At 40.9% G+C, this 21,276-nt stretch overlaps 1 long non-coding RNA gene across 1 annotated transcript; it reads left to right on the top strand.

Annotated features, from left to right (window-relative positions):
- Positions 1-57: 57 nt before the first annotated feature.
- On the top strand, positions 58-20,435 carry LOC105860948 (uncharacterized). Its single transcript, XR_001149289.3, has 3 exons — positions 58-191; positions 19,123-19,206; positions 20,136-20,435. It is a non-coding gene; the product is annotated as an uncharacterized LOC105860948 (long non-coding RNA).
- The last annotated feature ends 841 nt before the right edge of the window (positions 20,436-21,276 follow it).

Below are 21,276 nucleotides of genomic sequence, written 5' to 3'. Positions count from 1 at the left end.
CCTCCACTTTCCCACTCCAGTAAGGGAGTCAGGCATAGTTCGGGCAAAAGCAGAAAGAGCGAGTACGCGAAGAGCTTCACCGTTAAGGTTGCTGAGGCTTCTCATGTGCTTCAAGAGAAAGTAGCTTTTAACAGTGGAAAGGACACGGGAGGGGGAGAGCGGTGGAAGCCAAAGGAATAAGCTCCCGGCAGGTAAGGGCCGCCGGCCCCGCGGAGCGATGCCTTCTGGGACTTGTAGTGCGCCGGCGCCCTGGAGCCAGCCAGGCCCAACTGCGCAGGCTCGGCCGTTGCGCTGGCCCCACCCCGGCGGGCGGAGTAACGGTTTGGAATCCCCCGGGGTCCGGGACCAGCTCGCGTCTCCTCCGCCCGGTCTAGGAAAAGTGTAAACACGCGCGCTCTGGAAGGCGTCCTCCAGTGGGAGGTTGCCCGGGGGATGGCTGAGCTCTGGGAAGCCCCCAGCTAGAGAGAAAGGCTCTGTGGTTATTGTCTAAATTTTGCTTTGTCGTGACGGAGCTTCCTAGACTCACGCACAGCAGACCTGGTATATGCCTCCGTTCCCCGCTCTTAAGTTCGTAGCAGTTGAAACGTTATGCTTGGCCACCGCTTTGCAGAGAAAACGCTTGTGGCGCTACGAACCCTGCGAGCACCTCTCCTAAGGACTGGACGCGAGGGCCAGGTGTAGGGCGCGTGCGGCGCAGCTGCCGCCTCTTACGGGGACACCTGGCACCGCCGTGCAGAGTGGGGTTGAAGAAGGGGAGATAGAAACCGGAGGAGGTGAGGGGAGCGCCAGGGCTTGGCCGGAAGGGAGGGGTTGAAAAGGAAAAGCCGACAATGAGGAAGAGAGAGTTACCACAACAGGCGGTACCTAGTTCCAGTTCTTGGTCCCCGGGGTTTGTGGTTGCTGCTGCTTTCATCTTCTTCAGCCAAAACAAAAGGAAAGTGCCAAAGGGCGATTCCTTAGGACCTTCAGTGCAGTCCACACCTCGCAGACTTGGCTCATTTGTGTCCACTCCCCTCTCCAAACCTTTACACTTGATGTTCACAGATGAGTAGACAGGAGCACAATTAGTGGAAAACACAAGCTTGGGAGTCGAGGGATTTGGGTTCTATTCTTGCTGTCCCTTGGTGACGACATCATTACCTTGGTTTATTCACGCTTTCAGTGCCAGAGTTCCTAGATCAATAGAAGATTATTGACCTCTTACAGAAATGTTTCACGGTACAGAATTCCAAATAAAGTATGTGTAGCCATGTGTTATATCTGCCTAGTTGTACAGTAACAGCTCTGAATAATACTGTGATGATCAATACTATTTAAATGTGCCATGTTATTTGGTGATTATTGTACTGGGATCTTTTAAAAGACTTTACCACCATATATGCAGCTTTATAAACAAGTTTTTAGGTATATTCACAACAAAGGACTTTTTTTCCCTTGGCTCAAGAGTGAACTAAAGACATTCTTGAATCAAAATTATCCTTGCTTTGTTACAATGTATAGTTATGTATTACTAAGTAGTTTTCAAGATTCTTTCGATTGCTAAGAGATTATTGTTGTTTGGGGGTTGGGGAAAGCTCAACCTTTCTCCCATAACTCTCCCTGTTTCTTTAAATACAGTGCTGATATGGTCAGACATTTTTTTTTTTTTTTTTTACCAATTTGGGGATATAACAGAGGATAGTTTTCGCCTAGGAAGTGCTTTTTTTTTTTAAATCACGCTTAGCCTATCAGCTAAACTTCAGATAGATCCAGATAAGGTTCAGAATATTATTAGTGTCAACTGATGCTAATATTTAAATAATTAGAATTAAAAAGAACATTCCAATTGTATTTTATATAATTTAATCTGTAAGTCAGAAGTTTTGTCAGCCTTTTATGTTGCATCAAGTTATGGAAATTTACTGAAAGAAGATTCACTTATTTTAGATTTGATAAAATGTTAAGCATGTATCATTTGATTTGACATCTATTACTTCCATGCATTGCTTTAACATCTGTGCTCTATATTCATTTTCCCTCTTAATTGTGGTTACTTCACGTTACCAATGCAGTAGCAGTGTGACAAATTAATCTCTTTATCTAAATTGATATGTGAGACTATACATAGATTATTTTATTACTATGTTCTAGTATCCCTTATTAGTGACCTGTGTGCTGCAACCAGTCACATTTTTTAATGAAGAGTCACCATTAATATTTATACAGCATGTTACTGACCTAAGGTTTATAAAAATGAAAAGTCATAATGAACAAACTGGAGCACTGAGGTGTATACTTTTATCTTACTAACAGACCTCAACCAGCCTGTGAATTATAAGCTAATGGCCTTCAAGATGTTTTGCTAGCCTTCCATTTACATGTTTATGCTGTGAGAAAAGTAAGATACATATCAGCTTGTTTACCCAAGAGCTTCTTTCAGACTCCTCAGTATTAGATCAGGACAATAAATAACCTTCATCTCCTAATGCGCTTTCAACTCTATCCCACTGAGTGCCTAAGACTGCAGAAGGCAAGAGCTGTCTAAATAACAGCCCCCTACCTCAAGGACCATACAGGCTAGCATTTATAGAAATGCTTAAAGATCCATGTAATTAGGTTCTAAGTGTTTAGAGGGAATGCAGTGTTACCTTCATTCAGAGAAAGTAATGAGCAGTGGGACTGAGGGTAGTTAGATAGGCTTTATGAAGGGATTTAAGCTGAACCTTGATGAACAGATAAAATATGGAAAGGAGCAGAGCTGCGAAGGAGGTATATCAAACAGAGAAGAGCAAGGACACAGATGTGAGACTTGTATGGCTCTTATAGAGGACAATGATCAGCTTTACCTGTACTGTTGATCCATGTTTGGGATATGAACTAAGGTATGGTTGTAAATAACCTTGAAAAAGTAAGATTTCACAGTAACACTTGAGAAATAGAGCCTGTAACAAAACTTAGTGTGATATATTCATGTAAACAATGAAATCCAGCAAGATATATTCAAAAACAATGAGCACATCTTAAATTTGGGGAGAATAAATACTGTTACACCTAAGAGAAGAATACCAAGAAGCAAGATATACCTATGATGGCCAAAATGCCAGAAAGTATGAATGAATTGTTCATTTAAAAAAACTGATTTTAATAGTGTTCACTATATGTTAATAAGTTTGGTAAGTAGAAATGGATGGAAAAGGCAGTAGAATATACTAGTTAGATATATGCCTTATCAAGTTATGATGGCCAGCTTTTCAAATACCATCAAAAACTAGGCAAGGGACTGATTCATGGAATCCGAAGGAAATAAAGACTCTAAGGACTGAACATTGCTGATTGAAGGCATTTTCCCACTCAACTCTTTAAGATCACATCCTTTGAGGCCTGACAATATACATATCCATTTGAAAAGAAGCCCTTTGATCTAGAGAGTTCCTGCAAATTTCCTTCCTTCTTTCTTTGTTTTTTTCTTCCTTCTTTTATAAGAAGGAAAATTTTGCAGTGTATATCCTTTGAGCTGGGTATGCCTGCTCCTCCCTACAGCTTCTTTGCTAAGAAGTAATTGCTTTGTTTTTTTCTCTCTCTCTTCTATTCAGCTTACTCCTGAAAGAATGCTTAGGGTATTAAACTGCTCTCTGGCTATGGCATTACATTATAGGCAAGTAATCTGTGATACTGTTTCCTAGACTTAAGAAAGCTTTCATCTCTGGGTACCCTGACCCAAAATTCATATGTTGGAATTTAAACCATTTGTTAGTTTTAAGAGGTGGGGCCTCTGTGGAAGTTATTAAGTCATGAGGGTTCTGCCCTCATGAATGGAATTAATGCCCTTATAAAAGAGTCCTTAGAGAGCTGCCTGGCCCTTTTGTCCTTCCACCAGGTGAGGATACAGCAACAAGGTGTCATGTTGGAAGCAGAGAGGCCTCATCAGATACCAGATTACTAACATCTTGATCTTGGACTTTCCAGCCTCTGGAACTATGAGAAATAATTTTTTTGTTGTTTTTAAATTACCCAGTCTCAGATATTTTGTTAAAGCAGCACAAACAGACTAACACACCTGGTTTATTTGGTTTGTAAATAGACCTTGTTACTGTTTAAATAAATGTATCTCTATGTGTTACATCATAGCCCAGTGTAAAACACAAACTCACACAAATATATATGTAAGTGACATGAAACTATACTTACCCTTGCTATATGCAGTGCTCTCTGCAATTTCTATTCTGCCCTTCTAAAAAATGTGCTATAACACACTGAAATGATGTCAGAGTACACTGATGAGTTGCAATTTAAGTTTGAAAACCACTGCTTTATATCTACCATAGTGTTTTGAAGAGCTGATACTATTCTAGAAACATCTGAAAGGAAGGATCAATCTTAGCGATGAGAGGACTTATCCCTTAAACATCTGTGCAAAGGGGTGAAGAGGAGGAAGATAGTTATCCAAGGCCAAAGAATGCCAGGTAACCTAAAACACAGCTACTTGGAGTTTATTTCTTATAATTGAGAGTGGCTACCTCCAGAACTCCAAAGGAGCAAAAACATGGGTGTGAGCTAAAAACATGGGTGTGAGCTATGGCGCCCGGCCTCAAGTGGCTTTTAAACAGGAGTCTGCTCTCCACTTCTATTTTTTTTTTTTTTTTTTTTTTTTGAGACAGAGTCTCACTTTGTTGCTCAGGCTAGAGTGAGTGTTGTGGCGTCAGCCTAGCTCACAGCAACCTCAAACTCCTGGGCTCAAGCAATCCTACTGTCTCAGTCTCCCGAGTAGCTGAGACTACAGGCATGAGCCACCATGCCCGGCTAATTTTATTTTATATATATATATATGTATATATATATATATATATATATATTTTTTTTTTTTTAGTTGGCCAATTACTTTCTTTCTACTTTTAGTAGAGATGGGGTCTCACTCTTGCTCAGGCTGGTTTCGAACTCCTGAGCTCAAACGATCCACCCAACTCGGCCTCCCAGAGTGCTAGGATTATAGGCGTGAGCCACCCAGCCCGGCCAATGTTCATTTCTTTTATTCCTCTTGATAATTACTCCACCTTCAGAACACCCAGGCACTGTTTCTTTTAAGATACCACTTTCTACTTTGTATTGTGTCAACATGCTTATTTTATCCACCCTACAAGTAAAGCTCCTTAAGAATAGGGTCCATTGTTCTTCATATTTGTATGACAGACAGAACTGAGCAGAAGCTACTCACAAAATATTTGTTGACCTACTAAAGAATGTCATCAAAGATATGGCCATGTCAAAATTTAAAAACATTTATAAATTGTACATGAATGTGGAAAATAACTGGCTAAAAAATAAAACATTTATGATGTGAAGGCACTAATAACTAGGATTGTAAAGAACTAGTAACAATTTATAACACCAATATTCAGAGTTCACTCAATAAAATGAGCAAAGAGCATCTAATGCCAGAAGATGGCCCAGGTGTATAGAGGTTCTGTTGGGGGACATACAGCCAAAAAATATGGCCAGTGAGGATGTTATTCAAGCGTACAGGCAAAGATAGTCATTTTCAATCATGAAGGGTCTCAAGTAACACAACATGCCTGAGCTTTCTTGGGAGTGGTGGATGGAGGTACACTGTGTATATGTGTGTGTTTTTTTATACATGTATGTACATACAACAATCAAATCTAGTTAATTAGAGAAATTAAAATTTAAAACTCAGGAAGTGAAAAACTGGTAAAGTAATTTATTCAAGCATTTATTAGTGCCTACTATGTGTCAGACACTCTTCTAGGCACTACAGATGTATGAGTGAACAAAGCAAATAACTTACTTTGCCTGTGAAAAACTTAAATTCTAATAAAGTATAGCTGGTTTAAATATTCAACTTTCCTAATACTAAGCAATTATGGAAATTTTGGTTATAGAATAGAAGGTAAATATTATAAACCTGGACAAAACAAATATAACAGGAAAATTGTAAAAAGCAGAGGGGATAGAAAGCATGTAAGTACTAATTTTTTGAAAATCATCTACCTTCACTGGTTAGAATTTAAAAGTAGTTTAAAATACAGTCATGTTCCACATAGTGATGTTTTGGGCTACCATGGACCACATATGCAGTGGTGGTCCGATAAGATTATAATGGATCTGAAAAATTCCTATTGCTTAGTGATGTCACAGCCAGCCTAACAACATAGCACAATACATTACTCGTGTTTGTGGTGATGCTGGTGTAAACAAACCTACTGCACTGCCAGTCATGTGAAATTATAGCATATACGGTTATGTACCGTACATAATACTTGATAAGAAACGACTACATTATTGGCTTATGTAGTTACTATATCATTATTTTAGAGTATACTTTTGCTCATAAAAAAAAAAAAGTTAAGGCCGGGCGCGGTGGCTCACGCCTGTAATCCTAGCACTCTGGGAGGCCGAGGCGGGCGGATTGCTCGAGGTTGGGAGTTCGAAACCATCCTGAGCGAGACCCCGTCTCTACTAAAAATAGAAAGAAATTAATTGACCAACTAAAAATATATATACAAAAAACTAGCCGGGCATGGTGGCACATGCCTGTAGTCCCAGCTACTTGGGAGGCTGAGGCAGGAGGATCGTTTGAGCCCAGGAGTTTGAGGTTGCTGTGAGCTAGGCTGACGCCATGGCACTCACTCTAGCCTGGGCAACAAAAGTGAGACTCTGTCTCAAAAAAAAATAAAATAAAATAAAAAAAAAAAAAAAAAAAAAAAGTTAACTGTAAAATAGCCTCAGGCAAGCCCTTCAGGAGGTATTTCAGAAGAAGGCATTGTTATCAAAGGAGATAACAGGTCCAGGCCTGCTGAAGACCTTTCCCTGGGACAAGATATGCAGGTAGAAGACTGGGATATTGATGATCCTGACTGTGTGTAGGCTATGCTAATGTGTGTTTGTGTCTTAATTTTTAACAAAAAAGTTTAAAAAGTAAAAAATTAAAAATTTTTAAAGAAAAAGGCTTATCTAATAAGGAAACATATTTTTGTACAACTGTACAATGTGTTTGTGTTTTAAGCTAAGTTTTATTACAATAATCAAAAAGTTAAAAAAAATTGGCTAGTCCTAGTACAGTGGTGTTTACAACTAATTGAGCACAACCAGTTAGAGATTTCTTTGTTTCTTCTTCACTTGGCTAGCCTTTAAAAAAAAATTTTTTTTAATTTACTATTGATGGAAGAGAAATTTTTTTATATAAATTTAATTGTAGTTGGGCATCGTGGCTCATGCCTGTAATCCTAGCACTCTGGGAGGCCAAGGTGGGAGGATTGCTTGAGCTCAGCAGTTGGAGACCAGCCTGAGCAAGAGCGAGACTCCATCTCTACTGAAAATATAAAAATTAGCTGGGTGTCACGTGGTGTGCACCTGTAAAGTCCCAGCTACAGGGGAAGCTGAGGCAGAAATCGCTTAAGCCCAGGAGTTTGAGGTTGCTGTGAGCTAGGCTGATGCCACGGTACTCTACTTAGGGAAACAGAGTGAGACTCTGTCTAAAAATAAATAAATAAATTTAGTGTAGCCTAAGTATACAGTGTTTATAAAGTCTACAGTAGTATACAATAATGTCCTAGGCCTTCACATTCACTCACCATTCAGTGACTCACCCAGAGCAACTTCCAGTCCTGCAAGTTCCATTCATTGTAATTCCCTATACAGTTGTACTCATTTTTTTGTCTTTTGTACCATATTATTACTGTGCCTGTTCTATGTTCATATATACAAATACTTATCATTGTGTTGCAATTGCCTACAATATTCAATAGAGTAACATGCTGTACAGGTTCATAGCCTAGGAGCAATAGGCTATACCATATAGACCAGGTGTGTAGTAAGCTATACCATCTAGGTTTGTGTAAGTATACTTTACAATGTTTGTACAACAACATAATGCATTTCTCCAAACATACTCTGCCAATAAGCAATGCTTAACTATATTAAGAATAACAAATTCAACTTCTTGGAGGTTTCATTAATTTCTTAACCTGGCAAGACCTTTTAGAAAAGAATACCTCTCACATTAAAGAAAAAAAAATGTTTTTACTTCATGTCTTTTTGTTGTACCAACTTCAAATAAAATTAGTTAAAATTAGAACTTTTCCATTAAAGATAGCATCTATTGTAGAGCAGTCAGAGTCTATATAGAAACTGCTTCAAGTGTTTTTGGTGAGGGAATTTTTTTGTGTGTGTGTGTGCTGTCTCTTAGTTTACAGTTTATTTTTCTGGCATATTATGGGGGTACTGAATTTGAGGTTTCAATAAATGCCCTTTTGGTGAGGGAATTTAATACATGGAATTAGTTATTCAGGTTATAGAAGAGCTGAGAAGTCAAACATGACAGTAAGGTAACCCAGTGATTAGTAAGAGCCAGAAGCCACTCAGTTCTTAGGCTGAAGGGACAAAGGGAGAAAGCAGTGTTTCCGGAACCACAGGCAGCCAAAGGAAACACAGCTCCTGTGAAGAATATACCCCTGGCTTCTCCCTTTCTCATGCCTTTCAATTTCCCACCAGTCTCCCATTGATTGATTCCAGCCAGATGTCAGCTGGTGCAGGAGCCAGGGAAATGCAGACTGTAGGGATCAACCCCCTTGAAGTACTGATAGAGTAAAAGCAAGCCTTGCATTGAATATGGGCTACTATAGAAGTTCTGTTACCTATCTATCCATGTAGAGATAGCTGGGTGTGCTCTTCCCTATTGTTACTGATAGTTGTCTCCAGTCGGGCTGCTATAACAAAATATCATAGACTGGGTGTCTTATAAACAACAAAACTTTATTTCTCACAATACTGAAGACTAAGAAATCTAAGATTAGAGTGCTGGCAGATTCAGTTATCTGGTGAGAACCCATTTCCTTGTTCCCTAGATGGTCTTCTAATTGTGGTAGAAAGCAGGGAAGGCAGCTCTCTGGAGCCTCTTCTATTAAGGCACTAATCCCATTCATGAGGGCTCTTTCCTGAATCACCTCTCAACAGCACCACTCCCTAATGCCATCACATTGGGGGTTAGATTTCAACATATGAATTTGGAGGGGACACAGACATTCAGACCATAGCAAAAGTTATTTCTGAATAAAGTGATTTGGGTTAATTCTTAGAATTTATTCTTGTAGTGTTCTGCATCATTTGAGGAGTTTTTTTTACCTATGTATTTTGTTGAGCTAAAAACTACTAATGAACTTAAATTTAAAAGTATTCTAAACTTAGGCAGAGTTCTAGAATTAACCCAGTGTTAATATGTGCAATTGATAAAGCTTTCTGATTCCACTAAAGTAAAAAGTTTAAATTAAATATGAGGCCAATTAATTATACAGCATATTTTTGTAACTTTCCCCCCATATTTTGTAGCTTTCCCCCCATTTCATTGGTAAATATGTCAGTATGAATCTTTATAGTCACAATGCCATTGTCACACCATAGTCTCTTCAGAAAGTCAATATCATGGGGAGGGAAGGACTGGGAGGATTTTTGTACATTAATAAGACTAAAGAGGTTTAACGACCAAATGCAGTGCTTGACACTTGATTGGATTCAAATTCAGTTGAAACATCTATAAAAAATTGGGGGGAAATTTTAATATATTAAATAGATGGGCTAGAAGATAACATGAGGGAATTGTTTTAAGTGTAATAATGGTATTTGGGTAGGAGATGAATGCTGCCTTGGTGAAGGGTAAAATATCATGATGCCAGCAAGTTACTTTCAAAAAATATATATAAATAGATAAGCAGATAAGGCAAATATGGCAAAATGTTAACAGTGAATCTTGGTGGTGGGTGTACTACTGCATCCTTCTTTCAACTTTCCGGTGTTTAAAATATGTATAATAAAAAGTTGGAAGAAACTTGAGACAGACTCATTTATAACATAAATAAATATTTAAAAAGAAAAAAAAGGATATCTTGTGTTATGGACTGAATATTTATGTCCCTTCTAAAATCCATATTTTGAAGCCCTAACCCCCAATGTTTATGATGTTTAGAAATGGGCCTTTGGGAAGTAATTAGGATTAGATGAGGTCATGACAGTGAAGCCTTCTTGATGAGATTAGTGCCCTTATAAAAAGAGACACTGAAGAGCTCATTTGCTCTCTCTCTTCACACACATTCATCGAGGGAAGGCCATGTGAACACACGACAAGAAGGCAGTAGCTGTGTGCAAGCCAGGAAGAGAACCCTAACCAGAACCCAGCGTGCTGGCACCCTGATCTCAGACTTCCAGCTTTGGAACTGTAAGAAAATAAGTTTCTGTTGTTTATACTACCCAGTCTATGGTATTTTGTTGTGGCAGCCAAAGCTAATACAGATTTTGGTACCAAGAAGTGGGATGCTGCTGTAACAAATACCTAAGTATGTGGCAGTGGCTTTGAAACTGGATAATAAGTAAAGGCTGGAGGGATTTTGAGGTCCATGCTAGAAATACAGGCATTAAGGACAATTCCGGTGAGATCTCAGGCAAAAATGAGGAAAATACCATTGAAGGAATATGATAACCGGAGGAAAGTCGATCCTTATTATAAAATGGCAAAGCACTTGGCTGGCCTGTGCTCTAGTATTTGTGAAACGCAGAACCTGTGAGGCTGAAATTGGATATTTAACTAAGGAGATTTCTAAGCAAAGTGTTGAAGGAGAAGGTTGGTTCCTCCTGACTGCTTATAGTAAAATGTGAAAGGTAGGAGATGAACTGAAGAAGGAATTGTTATTCAAAAAGAAACCAGAAATTGAATATTTGGAAAAATCTTAGCCTATCCATATTGTGAAAAACGAGACAGATTGTTCTGAAGAGAATGCTAATAAACATGTGTCTGGTTTGATTAAAAGATCATGGTGCTATTCATGGACTTAAGCAGCCATTTCAGCAGAAACCAGGAACAGAGATGGCATTATACCAGCAGAGACACTGCCAGGTTGATCTAAAGGGGACAAAGAAGGAGGCACAAAATGAAGGAAGTCATTTGGACTTATTGGATTTTACAGGACAGGGCTATAGAGCTATTCAGCTGTAAACATGTGCTATCCTTCAAGAAAAAGAAGGACTTCAACAGTAATTCAGAGATCATCAGAACTGCCCCTCCCACCACAGGCCCAAAGTGCAGGAGTGGGGGGGCGGGGGAGGGCAAGACTGCTTCCACCTTAGATTCAAGGGGATCCATGGGCAGGGCCCTCTCAGCAGAGAGCCACGTGGTTGGGGCTGCCCCATCAGCAATGGGAGTGATGCTGCCATCTCAGTGAGCCTAGAGGGCAGAGCACCAAGCCAAAGAGGAATTTTCCCAACCTTAAGATCTAATGGAATTTGCCTTGCCAAGTTTTGGACTTGCCTGGAACTGATTACTCCTTCATTCTTTCCTATTTCTCCCTTTTGGAACAGGAATGTTTATTCTATGCCTGCCCCATCATTGTATTTGGGAAACACAAAACTTTTCTGGTTTCACGGGTTCATAACCAGAGAGGAATTTTGCCTCAGGATGAATCATACCTCAAGTCTCTTCCATATCTGACTGAGGTGATATTTAGATGAGTCTGAATTTTTTATTTTCCTTTTTTTTTTTTCCTTTCTTAGCAGCTGATTAACTACACTCCGTGGGATCTAGAGAGACTTTGGACTTTAGATTTCAGAGTTGATACTAGAATGAGTTAAGACTTTTTGGGGTGTGGGAGATGAAATAAATATATTTTGCATGCAATAAGGACATGAATTTTAGGGGGCCAGAGGTCAGAATATTATGGGCTGAATGTTTGTATCCCTCCAAAATTCATGTTGAAGCCCTAACCCCCAATGTAGTAGTATTTGGATATGGGGTCTTGGGGAGGTGATTAGCATTAGATGAGGTTATGATGGTAGGGCCCTCATGGTGGGTTTGTTTAGTGCCCTTATAAGAAGGGACACCAGAGAGCTTGCAGGTACATGCACTGAGAAAAGGCCTTGTGAGCACACAGCAAGAAGGCAGTTGACTGCAAGCCAGGGAGGGAGCTCTCACCAGAACCCATCCATGCCAGCACCCTGACCTTGGACTTCCAGCCTCCAGAATTGTGAGAAAATAAATTTCTGTTGTTTATACCACCCAGTCTATGGTATTGTGTTACAGCAGCCCAAGCTGACTAATACATACAGGAATGACTTAATTTTTCCCAGTTACACAGAAAGTCCTTGACAGCACCATAAAGATAGCTATAAAGTTTACAGAGAAAAAATAGGCACTCGAGTGCAATGAACTTCTCATGGAGAGGCTAGAGAATGTCTGCTTTCTAATTTGCTATAGAGGGAGGAGAGTGTCGGTCTTCACTCAACTTGAGCTATTCGATTTACTGTTACTGTTTGCTTATCTCCTGCAATAAGAGACAATAAAAATGATAGCCTAGTCCTCCTTAACACTTGGCCAAGGCACCAGAGGAATTCAGAATGAATCTTGTTTACCCAGCGTCCAGTGCGGGACATTTTTTGGCCCCTTCCTAATGCCCCAAGGGACAATCAAGCTGCTTTCTTGGAACCTGTTTCTACTTGTTTTCAACCATCTCTGGCATGCTAACCACACCATCAACATTCACTCACCTCCCAGTATACAAACACATTACAATGGTTTCTTTAATTATAGAATTGGCTCCATGTTATAGTATAGTAGTTAAAGGTTTTGGTCTGTGGAATTTTAGCTATGCCATTTACTTCCTGATTGGCCTTCCTTAGGGAACTCACTTAACCTTTCCTTGTCTCAGTTCCAATTATCTGTAAAATGGGGATAGTTGTTCCCACCTGTAATGAGTTTTTTAAGAATAAATTAGCCAACGAATGTAAATAGATTAGCATCACACCTTACACAGTGCCTAAGAAATAATGAATGTTAGTCATCTTCATCTTCCTCACCATCTTTTCCAGATAGGTAAAAATCCTAAACTCAAACCTGTTTAGGAGATGATGTCCACTAGGTGGCACCAGCCACAGCTAAATAAAATCTCCCCTTTTATCAAAAGTTCAGAAGTCAGGAAGAGACAGAAATAAAATACAGTGGCAATATGCAGTGTACGTATATGGATATATCCATACTGTAGCCCCCAACCTAAGCATTTCATCCATAATAATTACCTAAAGCATGTCTTACCAAACATGTTCTGGTTTGTGACTCCCAGACCCCAAGAGATTCTGATGTGGAAGCGTCAGCAGACAAACTGAGAAACCCTTCTATTCTGTTTCTGGGTGTGGTATGTGATACTAACCTTCACCATCTCAGGAGTGTAGTTAAGGTGGTCAGGTTTTGCTGACAGCTAGAGCTTTTGTTTTGCATAAATCTGTTCCTCCTACTTATGTCATAGCACGGTGTGATTTGGAGAAGGACTCTGTTGGAGGTCAGAAATTTTGTGCCTAATACGCTATGGGAGGAAACTTTTGGGGGGCCAAGGAGAAGGGAGCAGTCAGCTGACATAGGGACAGCAAGTTGGTTGGAAGAGCAAACATGTTCAAATAAGGTTTTTATAAGTTTTTCTATGTGATAAGTAAGATCAACAGTGCTCTTGCAATTAGATGTTTTTCTGATATCTGAGAATTCATAGTAAAGCAAGAACAAAACGGGCTGGACATTTCGGTTACAAGACTTTTTACTTTTCTGTCTTATGATTCTTTTCTGTTGTCCCTAAGCCTTCAAGTAAAATCTTATTAAATATATCCTAGTTATGTCTTAAGGAAATAAAGGATAGGGCTATGTCCATCTTTGGGATGGATTATTATTATTAATTCAGTTGGAACTGAATTATAGAATTAAGGTGATACATTGTTTTAAATTGTGAAAGCACTTGTTAATACAGATGAATTGGATAAAAGCCTGGGATTCCTACAGTTTCATGGCATAAACTGTTTTGTCATTTGGATATCAAAGGGCAGAGTGATCCCAGAAGACTAGAGCCAGCTAAATTTCTAGGGGCTGGCGATGGATCCAGAACAGAGAGGAGTTGACATTAAAAAAGCATAAAAGGGCAAAAGCGGGCCGGGCGCGGTGGCTCACGCCTGTAATCCTAGCACTTTGGGAGGCGGAGGCGGGAGGATTGCTCAAGGTCAGGAGTTCGAAACCAGCCTGAGCGAGACACCCCCCCCCCCCCCCGTCTCTACCAAAAATAGAAATAAATTAATTGACCAACTAAAATTATATATACAAAAAATTAGCCGGGCATGGTGGCTCATGCCTGTAGTCCCAGCTACTCGGGAGGCTGAGGCAGGAGGATCGCTGAGCCCCGGAGATTGAGGTTGCTGTGAGCTAGGCTGACGCCACGGCACTCACTCTAGCCTGGGCAACAAAGCGAGACTCTGTCTCAAAAAAAAAAAAAAAAGGGCAAAAGCGAAGAGGAGATGTAAACAAATGCAGGACAGAATTAAACTGGGTAAGAAAGGAAGTTGAAAACAACAGTCTGGAAAGTCAATCTAGGCTAAGCTTTCTATTTTAGAAAAGAGAGGCAGGGTCAGGACTACTCCTTCAGCCTCTCCACCCCCTCCCCCAACCCATCCTTACCTCCTTTTCTCAGAGGAAGGGAGGTTTTTGTCCCATCCATGTTAAATCCTTTCTTGTCTTTTGTTCACACGCCATCAGTTACCTATTCCCTTTTGTACATTTTGGATTCTTCTATTACTGGCTTTACTGTATAAGCATATAAAAGAAGTTGAAGTCTCTGCCTTTTAAAACAAGTCAAAACTCTCCCTTCATTTTGCATATTGTAGTTACTGTCCTGTTATTTCTCCCCTTTGCAGCCAAGCTTCTAGAAAGAGCAGTCTCCCTGGCTCCATGTTCTTTCTTCTCTTTCTACTCCCTCCTCAACTCCCCACAGTCTGGCTGTTTTGCCAATACTCAACTGAAAATGTCCCTGCTGAGGTTACCAATGAACTCCTTCATGTCAAAATCATTGGTGGTTTTCAGTGCAAATGTAGCTAAACTGCCTGCAACATTTACAACCATTGTCTTCATAGACCTTTATTTTTTTATTCAGTCATTTATTCAATAATTGTTGAGCACTGGCCGGGCGCGGTGGCTCACGCCTGTAATCCTAGCATTCTGGGAGGCCGAGGCAGGCGGATTGCTCAAGGTCAGGAGTTCGAAACCAGCCTGAGCAAGAGTGAGACCCCGTCTCTACTAAAAATAGAAAGAAATTAATTGGACAACTAATATATATATATATATGTATATATATATATATAAATTAGCCGGGCATAGTGGTGCATGCCTGTAGTCCCAGCTACTCGGGAGGCTGAGGCAGGAGGATTGCTTGAGCCCAGGAGTTTGAGGTTGCTGTGAGCCAGGCTAACGCACGGCACTCACTCTAGCCTGGGCAACAAAGTGAGACTCTGTCTCAAAAAAAAAAAAAATTATTAAGCACCTACTATACATTGGACACTGTTCTAGGCACTGTGCTGTATAGACAGATGAGGTGTTACTCCAAGGGTGTAACCAGATTATAACAGCAGAGTTATCTGGCCTGGGGCCAGGACAAGGGGCATAGTGAGCCCCACAACATTGGCTGGTGGGACAGCAAGCCCTTATTAAGGGCCACACTTTGACTAACTTCTGTGCTTGTGTGACAATCTGGATTTCAGATTGCTTACTCAAAAGTTATTTTCATCATAGTATCAACTCTCCTATAAACATATTATCTTAAAGAGTGGGTACAGTGGCTCACACCTGTAATCCCAGTACTTTAAGAGGCCTAGGCAGGAGGACTGCTTGAGGCCAGGAGTTCAAGACCAGCCTAGCAAGACCTTATCTCTACAAAAAAATTTTTTTTTTTTTTTTGAGACAGAGTCTCACTTTGTTGCCCAGGCTAGAGTGAGTGCCGTGGCATCAGCCTCGCTCACAGCAACCTCAAACTCCTGGGCTCAAGCGATCCTCCTGCCTCAGCCTCCCGAGTAGCTGGGACTACAGGCATGCGCCACCATGCCCGGCTAATTTTTTATATATATATCAGTTGGCCAATTAATTTCTTTCTATTTATAGTAGAGACAGGGTCTCGCTCTTGCTCAGGCTGGTTTTGAACTCCTGACCTTGAGCAATCCGCCCGCCTCGGCCTCCCAAGAGCTAGGATTACAGGCGTGAGCCACAGCGCCCGGCCTACAAAAAATTTTTAAAAAGCTATGATCATGCCACTGTACTCCAGCCTGGGCAACACAGTGAAATCTTGTCTCTAAAAAATTAAAAATTAAAAAAAAAAATCAGTCAGGTTTGGTAGCACACACCTGTAATCCTAGCTACTCTGGAGGCTGAGGCAGGAAGATCACTAGAGCCCAGGCATTCAAGGCTGTGGTGAGCTATGGTCATGCCACTGCATTTCAGCCTGGGCAACACAGCAAGACCCTATCTCTTTAAAAAAAAAAAAAAAAAAGCATTATCTTCAAATTGCTGAAAAGGTGACACTTTGGGAAGAAATGACCACTCCTTATGCTCCCCAACCTTCATCCCCCTTCCTCAACTAAGCTTTCCTTATATCCTCTTGGAACTTGTTTCTAGTGGGGTGAGACTGACATATAAATAATTAAACAATAATTTCAAAGAATTGTAAATGCTATGAAGGAAATAGAGCAGGGCAATGTGATATGAAGCCCCCGTGGGTCTGGTGGGGGGGTGGAGAACTGGGTTATATAGTGTGGTGGAAGAAGCCCTCTTTGGAAGATGATATTTAAGCTGAGACCTGAAAGATGGGAAAGAGTTAACTTTAGTCTAACCTGGGGGGAAAACCAGGCAGAGGGAAGAGTAAGTGCAAAGGTGCTAAATAACTTGGAACATTGGAGCAACTGAGAGGGTACCCATGTGCCTAGAGCTTTGTAATACAATGCTAGTTAGAAAGAAGGAAAGAGGTGGGTCTTGTTTTATAAGATGGGAGATGTCACTAGCACATGTTTAAGTGCTAATAAAAATGATTCTGTAGAGAACGAGGAGTTGAGATGCAAAAAAGAAGGGGATCCATTACACAAGTAGAGGGTCTGCTTTCTGCTTGGATAAGAACAGAAACACACATACCTTTTAAAGCTCTTTTCCCTTAGTTTTAATAATGTTGCTCGATTCTCCCTGTCCATCTCTCATTTTTCCCTTCCAAACCGCTGTTTAACTTTGTTTGTCTGCAGGGCTCCGTCCATAGCACTCTCCTTTATTTTTTTTTTTAATTGGCAAAATTAAAAGGGTAAATCTCTTCTAATTATTCTCTAAACATTTCCCTTGGCAATCTTATCCCTAACCATACCAGCCTAGAGCACTCTTGTTGGGCTTCACTTTCCACTGTCCAACTGTAGATATATATTCTATCAAATTTATATTTTCAGTTTAGATCTGGCCTCTGACCTTCTGATTTAACTGGTTATTCAGTACCTCTACTTGGATGGAAACATCTTGAATTCAGCATGTCCATGGGATTCTTGGGTTCCCTGGCCCACCCCCACCCTCCCACAAAACACAACACTGAACAGAAGGGGTGCTCACTGATGGTCCAAGCTCCACCTCTCTCCCATGACCTTTACCCTGTTCTTTGATGCAAACATTTGAATTTTTTTCATTCTTATATAAAGTGTCATGGTAAACATTATTAGTGTTCATCTATATTTTCCCTTCCTAGTCATTTGAGAATATTTGTCTACCTCTTTTGCTTTGGCCACTGAAATGTGAGTGAAAGTTACCCATTGCTTCTGGGTAGAAATATTTTAAAGCAGATTCACAATTCTCCTTGTTTTCTTTTTTTTTTTCCCTTTGGCTTCTTTTGTACCACGGTGATCATGTTTGAGATGTAAGATTGAAGCAGCCTGGAATGCTGAGCCATTGCATGGAGAAAAATTGCCTTGACCCACAGCAAACATTGAGCAATAAAAAAAAAAAAACAAAAAAACCAAACAAAAACCTTTTCTTGTATAAGTCACTAAGGTTTTTACTTTTTTTAGTTCTGAGGTGTATGCACACACATGTGAGCATGTGTGTGTTTTAGGCCACTGCACTATGATTAAATTTATCCTGAGTGATACAAATGCTATGCAAGTACATATTTAAAACAAATTTCTTTCAGCCCCTACTTCCAACTAGCTGGCCACCCATAAGCCTTCCTAAATAGAAACTCTGGGGCTTACAAATGAAGCTTTGCTCAAAAAAAAAAAGAAAAAAAAAAAAGAAACTCTGGGGCTGCCAATGTTCCCAAACTGTCCCTCTTCAACTGTCCCCAATTTCAGTAATTATCATCACCATCCTCTTAGTTGCTCAGTCCAGAATCAAAAAGCAGGAACTATCATAATCCTTCCCTTTTCTTTTCTCACACAGTCTGATCACGAAATTTTCCTATGTATGTCTCAAATATGTCCTGGACCTCTGCAATAGCCTTCTTCCTATTCCTGCTTCTGGTCTTGGGATACATATAATGCCATCTTACGGTACAAAATCAGAAGTTAATAAAGCATCTATAGTAAAAATTCTGCCTCCTGCCCCTGTCCCCCAGCTACCCTGTTCGTTCTTGTAGGCAACCAGAAAGACCCGTTCCTTGTATATCCTTGGAGAGATATACTCTGCACATAAAACAAGTCTACATTCCTCTCAGAATAATATTGTTTTGTTTTTTTGGGGGGTGGGGGGGAGACAGAGTCTGGCTCTGTTGCCCAGGCTAGAGTGCCATGGCGTCAGCCTAGCTCACAGCAACCTCAAACTCCTGGGCTCAAGCAATCCTTCTGCCTCGGCCTCCCGAGTAGCTGGGACTACAGGCATGCGCCACCATGCCCGGCTACTTTTTTCTCTATATATTTTTAGTTGGACAATTAATTTCTTTCTATTTTTAGCAGAGATTGGGTCTCACTCTTGCTCAGGCTGGTTTCAAACTTCTGACCTTGAGCGATCCGCCTGCCTCGGCCTCCCAGAGTGCTAGGATTGTAGGTGTGAGCCACCACGCCTGGCCTGAATAATATTTTAAAAATACAAATCTGACCATATTTTTCCCAGTTTAAAGCTTTTCGGTGCCTTTCCATTACAGACTTTTGAATGCGTAGGGCCCTGCTTTGGCGACCTGCTCCCCTTCCCTCTCTCCCACTATGCTCCAGCCCCACCAAGCTGAGCTCTCTGCCACCTCAGGGTGTTTAACCTGCACTGTTCCCTTTGCTTGAGAGCATCTTCCCCAGATCTGCACGTGCTAACACCTTCCTTAAATATTATCTCCTCAGAGAGCGCCAGCCTGTTCCTCTCCATCATCGTCTTCCACTTGTCACCTTGGAAGTGTCTACTGCAAGCAGTCATCATGTTTATTGGTATGTGTACTTCATTGATCGTCTCCCACCTTAGACTGTAAGTTCCGTGAGAGCAGAAACTGTGTTTTGTTTACCACTCACAGGATACTCAGCCCCTAGTTCTGTGCCTGTTGTAAAATAGGCACACAGTAAACATTTGGTAAATGAAGGAAGAAAGGAATGGGAGAGAAACTGATGGAAAAACCTGTGCCTCAGAGTGGGAGTGGGGGTGGGGTGGGCGGAAGCAGATGAAACTAAAAAGAGAAACTAGGCCGGGAGGGGTGGCTCACGCGTGTAATCCTAGCACTCTGGGAGGCTAAGGCAGGCGTGTTGCTGGAGGTCAGGAGTTTGAGACCAGCCTGAGCAAGAGTGAGACCCTGTCTCTACTATAAATAGAAAGAAATTAATTGGCCAACTAATATATAGAGATAAAATTAGCTGGGCATGGTGGCACATGTAGTCCCAGTCACTAGGGAGGCTGAGGCAGAAGGATCGCTTGAGCCCAGGAGTTTGAGGTTGCTGTGAGCTAGGCTGACACCATGGCACTCACTCTAGCCTGGGCAACAAAGCGAGACTCTGTCTCAAAAAAAAAAAAAAAAAAAAAAAGAGAAACTAGCTTCAGCTATTTAAGCAGGCAAGTTTGGCCTCCATATTGCCTGCCCCCGCCCCGCATGGGGTTCCAGCCCAAGCTTCCTCACACTGGTGGCTGGCGGTGTCTCTGGTCAACCCAACCAGAAGAAGAGGGCTGAGGAAAAAGGAGAGCAGAGCTTCACTCCCTTTAATTACCACCACCTTCTCCCAAACAGTTAAAGGTTCAAGCCCTTTAACTGTTTGGGAGAAGGTGGCAGTAAGCACAGATCACTCCTTTGCCAGAACTTGTATTTTGTTACAGATGTTTAATAACTGATTTAAACAGAAATGTTAAACAATCACCTCTTCCTTTGTTTTAGGGACCAAAAAGTTCCTGTATTACAACCAAGTACAGCCAGAAGAAAAGACAGTGATTCTCACATAGAAACAGCAACATGTTTATAAGGAAATATTAATGCCACAATCTTCAATCAGTATCGGCTTCTGCCTTATATGTTTTATTTTTTTTTTCTTTTAATGTGACCTCTGGACTGAACACCTTATATGTTTTAAAATAGCACGTTATTCTTTTCCTAATCCAAAGAGTAATGCCTCATATAATTATAAATAATAGAATACTAAAATAATCTTAAAAGGATAAACTATGGAAGTAAAAACCACATCCATGGAGCAAGCCTTTTATTTCTAAATCGCAGAAGCGCTAATACATCTGCTTTCATCTCTCACTCTCTCCTTGGAAACAAAAAAACAAAAGCCTCATTCATCTCTACTTTAATTGCGCCTTCTGAGTTTATTTCTAGATACCTGGATCACGTGATTGGATTAGCTAGGTAACATAACCCAGCCGTTTCGCTTTTATCTCTTACCAGACTAGAGGAGAAAATCCAAACTCCTTAATGCCGTATACAAGGCTCCTGTTTATCTGGCTCCCGTCCACCTTCCAGCGTCATTTCTCACCACTTCCTTCCCTTACACACTTAACTGAGAACTTGCTGGAGAAAGGTCAGGGCTCATCTTTGTGTTCTGATGGTCTAGACCTCTCCTACTTACCCAAATACTTCTGGACCAGGATATAGAAGGATGCCCAGGCCTCCTGGTTTTGGACATGGTATAGCCTTGAGAGAATGGGTTAAAGGAGCCCGCTGTGCTGATTTACCACAAATTGATAAGCTAGGAAGTGAATTCAGCTGGAGAGGGTAGGCTTGACTACTTTGATCAACACATGGAGATAAGAACTGTCAAGTGTTGGGCAGTGTCACTAGTTCACAGGTGCCTTGAAGAGACCCATAGCTGGTCTTCCTTCTAAACAGTCTCCAACTTGTAGCACTGGTTGGCCAGGGACTTGGAACATTCTTTAACATCATCTAAAGGGTGACCTTTAGATGCTCCTCCTGCACTGCCTAGAGCTCCTCCCTGACTGGGATGGCCGTGGGTAAAAATGAAGTTGCAGAGAAAGAATATGTTCTTACTGGAGGCTCACTGAAAGTCAGTGCAAACAAA

Source organism: Microcebus murinus, chromosome 9 (genome assembly GCF_040939455.1).
Source record: "Microcebus murinus isolate Inina chromosome 9, M.murinus_Inina_mat1.0, whole genome shotgun sequence".
NCBI lineage: Eukaryota > Metazoa > Chordata > Mammalia > Primates > Cheirogaleidae > Microcebus > Microcebus murinus.
This window is presented reverse-complemented; position numbering and strand designations above follow the sequence as displayed.